Genomic DNA, 7,143 nt, shown 5'->3' on the forward strand with positions numbered 1-7,143 from the left:
ACCCCACCCCCCGAAGACCTCGCCATCCGCCAACTGCTGCCGAATCGGTCCCCACCCGGGGTCCTCTCCTGTTTGCCGGCTAAGTCGCAGAAGAAGCCGGGTGTCTCGGAGAGAAGGAAATTGACCCCCAGATCCGGCTCCACGTGGCCCTTGCCTTCCCCAGACTCTGCCGCGAACATACGGATAAGAGCGTCGCCAATTTATTGTCTCTGCCACTAATATGGTGAACCTGGAGATAAGTCTCGTCATCTTAACTTCGGTATGATTTTTAGCGATCTTATTAATCAAAGTTTAAGGGCTGGCACTGGCCAAGTAACTCATGGAGGCTCATTGGTTTCAGTCCAGTTGTATTGCTCACCTGTTCTCCAGATAGGGTTGTGTAGTTTATGTCTCAGAAAATTGTCTGCTCTTGATGTGTGTTGTGTTAGAGATAACTGGCAGCGGTCGACGCTAGCATACTGGGAGCAGAGCACCACGGCGGCAGAGAGATATTTGAGGCCATGTCCTCTCCTTTACATCTTGGGTTATGTTGTCACTTTTGCGTGATTCCATCTTTCCGGTGCTGAACTATAGCATCCAAATTTCAATTGCATTGCCATGTTGAGTATATTTCCATGTCATTCTCTGCCTCGTGGATCTCTTGTATTGATTTGAATCCTTGGTCTGCTCGCGTCTATCGCCAATTCACACGAAATATTGAAGCAACCTTATTTTAAGGGTATTGTCATATAGTCATGTTCTAGTTGTAATCATTCTAAGAATATTGTTGATTAATCAACTGAGTAAGTAAATTTGAAGGTCCGTTTAGTCAAAATTAAAGGACCCCCTTAATTGTTTTAGTCATTTTTATACAGTTTTGTTTAGGAAAGTTGGCAAGCCGAACGTTAAATATCTGTATTCTTACGCTTAATCTGTTTCTCCCCTGATTGCAAGTAGTGAGAGTTCTGCTATGAATTTTATGGACATTTGTGCTATTTAAGTAAAGCTTTACCTAAGTATATATACCTAGTCATATTCAAATTTCAAGTTTTACGGGTCTCGTTCCACTTAACGAAATTTATTTATTATTTGTCCAACTGATCTGGCCTTGTGATTTTATAATGCTTTTGATTGTAATAAAATATGTAGCAACTACAACGGATTACTATTGTGATTTTGGTGTGTCACTACCATACCCCATATCACAGAGGATGAAATGTTTCATGAAATATATGAAAACCTGTTTTTGATACATTCAACGATTAAGAGGGTGGAATATAGGATGTAATGTTTTATGAAAGTATTTCAGTGCGAAAGAGTTTTTAAAGCGAAATCTATGAATATTGTGTTATAGAAAACTACGTGTTTCACTGTTTTTGGAACTACAACCTCCAAGAAGGTGCAATAGGGGCACAGGTTTCACTGACCCATAGCCTTCCAGCCCAACCTGCAAAGTATACGGACTTGAAATTTGATGAAGGTGTAAATCTTACGCTGAAAGCATCATTTAAGAAGAGATTGTTCGAAATTTCACTCCTATGGGGGTGAAACATGGGTTGAAAGTCTTTTTTTTAAATATGTCCCTATGTCCCTATTGAAGCTATAACTACAAAACTACGAAAATTGACATTTGGTGTCTCAGTCAGATACAAAAAAGAAACAGGTTTTTAGCATTTTCCGAAATTCTTCCATTGGGGGATAAAATAATTAGTGAAGATTTTTTGAAAATAAATCATTATTAAAGAACTACTGAAGCATTTTTATAGCTACATCTATGAAAATAGGTATTTGACATCTCGGTTGGATGTAAAAAAAAATGTGTTTCGTTGCTTTTGGAAATTTAACTCACTAATAGAGTGAAATAGGGGATGTAATGTTTTATGAAATATTTCACTATGAATGCATTTTTAGAATTAAATGGATGAAGATTTGAATTTGGCTCCTCGGCTCTAAATAGAAGAATACGTGTTTAATTGTTTTTGAAAACCCAACCCCTAAAGGGTGTGAGATGTTTCAGAAAATGGTTCATTATGAAAGGATTGCTAAATATATCTGACAATTCGTATTCGGCTAATATGTTACAATTTTTAAAAACTACGTGTTTTTCTGGTTTTGGAACTTCGAGCATAAGGGGATGAAAATTTTAATGAAATATTTATTGCGTTATATTAAAATATTTTAAATCTGCATCTATGAAAACCGGTATTTCACTTCTCAATTAGATATAAAGAAATATGCGTTAGGGAATGAAAGACTGTACGGAGATATCACCACAAGAATACAAACGGCTTGATTAACAAAAACCTTGGACTCCAGCTGTCAGCATTGCTTTTTGATCATTCAGTAAAAGACCATGCTTCAACGGCGCTAAGTTTAGAAAGTTTAGAAAGTGTTGCAGTTTATAAAAGACATAAAAAAACGATTAAAGAAAAAAATTCTTTGCAGACCATGAACGGTCTACGCAAGTAAAGAAGCGGATGATAAGCTAGCTCTTTATGCAAATGAGTTGGTCACTTTAAGTTCCGAGACATGTCATGCAGCAGGAACGGAATCCTATAGTTGCTACGATTGGCTAAAGGAAAAGTTTTGCAGAATCACTCGAAATCACTTCTGCAAGTGGCTAAGAATCTCGTAATGAATAAAAATTCTGTACTGAGAATTCCAAGGTGGGAGAGGCGAGATTCCTCCCCCCCCCCTTCCCCCTCCTCACAATGCTATCCTTCTTTACCTACAGCAAAAAATAAATAAATAAATTAATAAATAAAACTAGAGAAATTTCTACTGTGAAACTATTTGCATACAAGAGAACGGCCCTTGAAATTTAACTCTTCAAAGTTTTAAGCCCTGCTGATTCCGGATATTGATTAGAAAGTGTTAATCCACATGTGAAACCTGAGTATATAATCCCTGTGACATTTGATCAACGGTGTTCCATAAGGACAGGTTCTCATTCAAAACGTTCGAAAATTCAATTTCTTTGTAGTTGCATTTTTTAAAGGTGTACTTGTCTAGACTCTTGGAACAGAAAGTTTTTTTTTTAATCCGTGCTTTACAAAAGTTTCTACAGTCCATTGTTTGAAGCAGTGTCACGGCTGCCATGAGCCGCGCGGGGTACCCGCCATGTGTCCAACGCCTTGTCACGGTTCGCGCGGCTCCCCCTGTTGGAGGTTCGAGTCCTCCCTCGGGCATGGTTGTGTGTGTGTTGTCCTTAGCATAAGTTACTGTAAGTAGTGTGTAAACATAGGGACTGATGGTTCAAATGGCTCTGAGCACTTTGGGACTTAACATCTGAGGTCATCAGTTTCCTAGAACTTAGAACGACTTAAACCTAACTAAATTAAGGACATCACACACACCCATGCTCGAGGCAGGATTTGAACCTGCGACCGTAGCGGTCGCGTGGCTCCCGACTGAAGTGCCTACAACCGCTCGGCCACATCGGCCGGTCTATCATGTATTCTAGAAGAGCTGTACGGTCGTCAGTGGCGCCTGTTCTTTCTAGAACAGTTACTATCTTCATATCTATGGTTAAACGTCACCCAGCCATTGACCTTCGTCTGTGCGAATGCGCACAGGCTACCGGAAATCTTACGGGAATCGTCACCTTAGTGTGAGCCAGTAATGAGTGGATGGACAAATACCTATTAAGTACATTACGTAATCGGATTGTGGGCGGTTCGGGGTGTGAGTCTCACGGGAAGCGTGCGAGGGATAAATTCCTGCAGTCGTGCTGTTCATTTGTGCCCTCGATAGCTCAGATGGATTGAGCGTCTGCCTTGTAAGCAGGAGATCCTGGGTTCGAGTCCCAGTAGCGGCACACTTTTCAGCTGTCCCCATCGAAGTATATCAACAACACCTGTCGGCAGCTGAGGGTTTCAATTAATTATCAGTTGTGTAGGTGATTCGATGAACCCTTTGCCAGGCACTTAAATGTGTTTTGCAGGGTATCCATATAGATGTAGATGATAACTCGTCCCGTGTCGCACGTGCTCAAAATGATTCATACTGCAGAATGCATGCAAACATACTCACCGAAAATACGGACGAATATCAAGTGCAGGCTGCCGAGTGCTGCATATCCAGCTTTGACAGATCGGCTTTTCCTGCCAAGAAGAACAGGAAGTTGCTGTCTAGGAACAATCAGAGGTAGAGGAAGGGTTGATAAATACTCCTTGACTTGCAGACTAAACGTAAATAACGAAAATACATTTTTGGTAAAAATTGGTCAAAACATAATCGGTTGCCCTCCGTATTGGATTAGCTGTTTTGAATATTGAAAATCTGACTTCAGATTCGTTTTCAGCGACATTAAAAATATATATGTAACACTCAGTTCATGCAAATCGAAGTAATAATATAACTAAATGTTTTCCCTAAACTTTGAACACATTTTTTTCGGGTAACTATTTTCTCAGAACGGCATGCAGCATACATTAAAAGTGGTTCGTTCTCTTAACATCTACCTCTGACCCCTAAAAGTAAACACTTTTCTTAGGAACTTATAGCTATAATATGACATTTGTTAATATTAACTAATTTTTGTGTAGGCATAAGGAGTGAAACAAACCCTCAAAAATCGAACTCAAAGTTCGAATTAGCACTGTATCGTTAAATTTAAGGTTGTTTCATTGCGGTTAGGTATACGCTCCCATAAATTTTATGTTTTATCGACTGATGTTATCCATTTTCAATTTCAGAGGAATAATGTAGTATCAACTGATGTTACCCATTTTTGAATTCAGGTAACATATGAGGTGCCACACTGCACGCGCTCTGCGTACTCCAGTCTCGCAGGCCCTTGATCAAATCATAATTACGGGCGCCATTTTTTATTGAAAATCTAAAATTAAGCTCATAGTATTATCACTCGTAATTCCCAAACAGATCTTTCGAATGTATTTTCATTGTCTCAAAAAGAATTTCAAATGTACCCTTTTTTGCTCATTTGTATGAGAACCTGGCCGTAACGCCGGAATATAGTCACGAGATTTTTTTTCAGAGACGCTGTACGTTCGCGAGAAGACTTTCGTTCTGCGCGTGTCGAAGGACATTCCTCAGATATTACTGTGTGTGTGCTACTCAGTCGTGCCATTTAAGTGTACATCTTTGCATAGTTTTCCTTTCACGATGTAAACAGTGTTCCGCTCAGTTGCTAACTGGCCAGTGAGTGGTTCCGAAGGTATCGGATGTGCGGTGCGTTCGGTCTGCTAGGACAACAGCAGACTAGCGTGGTGCGATGGCAGAAGCAGACACTGAGGGAGCTAGCTGCTGGGACGCCAGCGAACAATTTATGCCAAGTAAGACGAAGAGGACTATTCCTATATTACGAGCCGTCTCAAAAGTGTTTACCATTGGTAAATCTTGCTGTTGAGTCTGACAAAACTGGCAGTTTTGCCTAGAGATACATTAGAGAGAGCTACAGGAAATCCCTCCACCCCCCTCAATGAATTTTTGGTTGTGATGACAGGCCGATTGGTAGTGTAGCCCGAGATCTAAGTTAGGTTGGAAGGTGGTAATTTGATTGAGAGTTGTTTACGCCAACGATTATGAATGCCGACTAAACGTTGTGCGAGCAGATTGCCCTGTAGCGTAGCCTAGCGTTTCCGTCCGCGCCACATTTAACACACTTTCTCTAACTGTGTACAAAAGTCTCACAACAGCCACGATAACTACGTTTCTGGTGGGGGGAGGGTAGAGTCCACTATGTAACTTTCACTGCAAATTTTAGTAACCGCATAAACTAACCGAAATAGAAGCGTAATTTTAACTATATTTCCTTTTGTGGGAAAATAATGGTTCTCCTCTTTCGGCAGCACCTGTAATATGTAGGCGACTTATTAGTTTTTTTTAACTCTGAATCATGATCTCAATAGACGCAGTGCTTTTTTTACGTTACTTGATTTGTGGTCTATAGTAAACAATGCAACGAATTGGTAAATTCTTTGAAGTTTGACGTGTGTTACATAGACGACGTCTGCAATGTTCGTAAGGCCAAGTTTGCATATATTCGGTGTCTGTTTTTTTGGCCATGTACTGTATAATTAAGGGGAGGAGGATTATGTTCAAGGAGCAGTGCATCAGCAGTCTATGGAGAAATTGAGAATTTGGATCTAAAGAACGGCATGCTCGGGCAGTTCGTGCTATTCTGTTGACCACTGTGTAATTCGGACACAGTGATCATTGCCTCTCCCTCGTAACCAGGGGACTCGGGTGCTAATCCTGGTCTGGCACAAATTTTCAACAGTGCCCATTGACTAAAGTCTGTGCCCATTGTCAGCTAATGTCATTGTTTCGGTGTTAAATTGTATTTTGTTCACGATACGTAGTTTGGCTTTTTCATGGATAACAGCTTTGAAAAGCGTACAGGTTATATTGATATTTGCTCGTCGTTAGTCCAAGGCAACTATAGCGATTTATAAACACAGTTGTAGTTCGTATTAAGCCTACATACGTAATTGTGTCCTGTGTTTCTTTACCAAGAACTACTTCGTAAGTAATTCCCTGTAGTGGTATTTTGTTTTAGTATTTTGTTTAAATATTTATAGACTGCAGGCTTGGATGAAATATGAAACACATGTCCGAAGTTCCTGTTGATACTGCAGATACTGTTTCATCCGTACTAGGGGCCAAAACATTTCATCTAATACAGAAGGACACAATTTGTCTCGAGATTTAGCAATTTTTCGTAATAGAGGCCTTGCTTCGATATATTTTTCTCTAATTCTTGTTTGGTTTTAATCTTAAAACACACTAACTCTTCCACCACTTATTCGATATGTGGTTTTATCCATTTCGTAGCCTAGAGTTCCTAAACGGTCGATAATATTAATGATTTCCTTTCTCAATTATATTTTCTGTAAATCTCCTGTTTATGATTATTGCTAACATGTTTCACGTTCTCACTTTTATTATTTTTATTTTTCTAGTTTTGTGCCTTGTAGCCAAATTTTCTTTGAATCTGGTTTTTAATTCTGAAATAGTAACAGTTGAAGGTCAAGAGAAGATTGCGGTCTATTTGAGGAGAGTGGCTTGGAGATTTTTTATAACAGACGTATACAGGTCATGGAGATCCTTACCTATATACATTTACTTCGAGTGTGATGTAGCCCATTCTCTTGTCATGATCTCGGCTGTATCGTAGCACATTGTCTCGGTTAGGTTGGA

The 7,143-nt window shown here is 39.7% G+C and overlaps 1 non-coding gene across 1 annotated transcript; it reads left to right on the forward strand.

Moving 5' to 3' along the window:
* The first annotated feature begins 3,721 nt into the window (after positions 1-3,721).
* On the forward strand, positions 3,722-3,796 carry Trnat-ugu (transfer RNA threonine (anticodon UGU)). The gene has a single exon. It is a non-coding gene; the product is annotated as a tRNA-Thr (tRNA).
* Positions 3,797-7,143: the final 3,347 nt, after the last annotated feature.

Source organism: Schistocerca gregaria, chromosome 9 (assembly GCF_023897955.1).
Source record: "Schistocerca gregaria isolate iqSchGreg1 chromosome 9, iqSchGreg1.2, whole genome shotgun sequence".
Classification (NCBI taxonomy): Eukaryota; Metazoa; Arthropoda; class Insecta; order Orthoptera; family Acrididae; genus Schistocerca; species Schistocerca gregaria.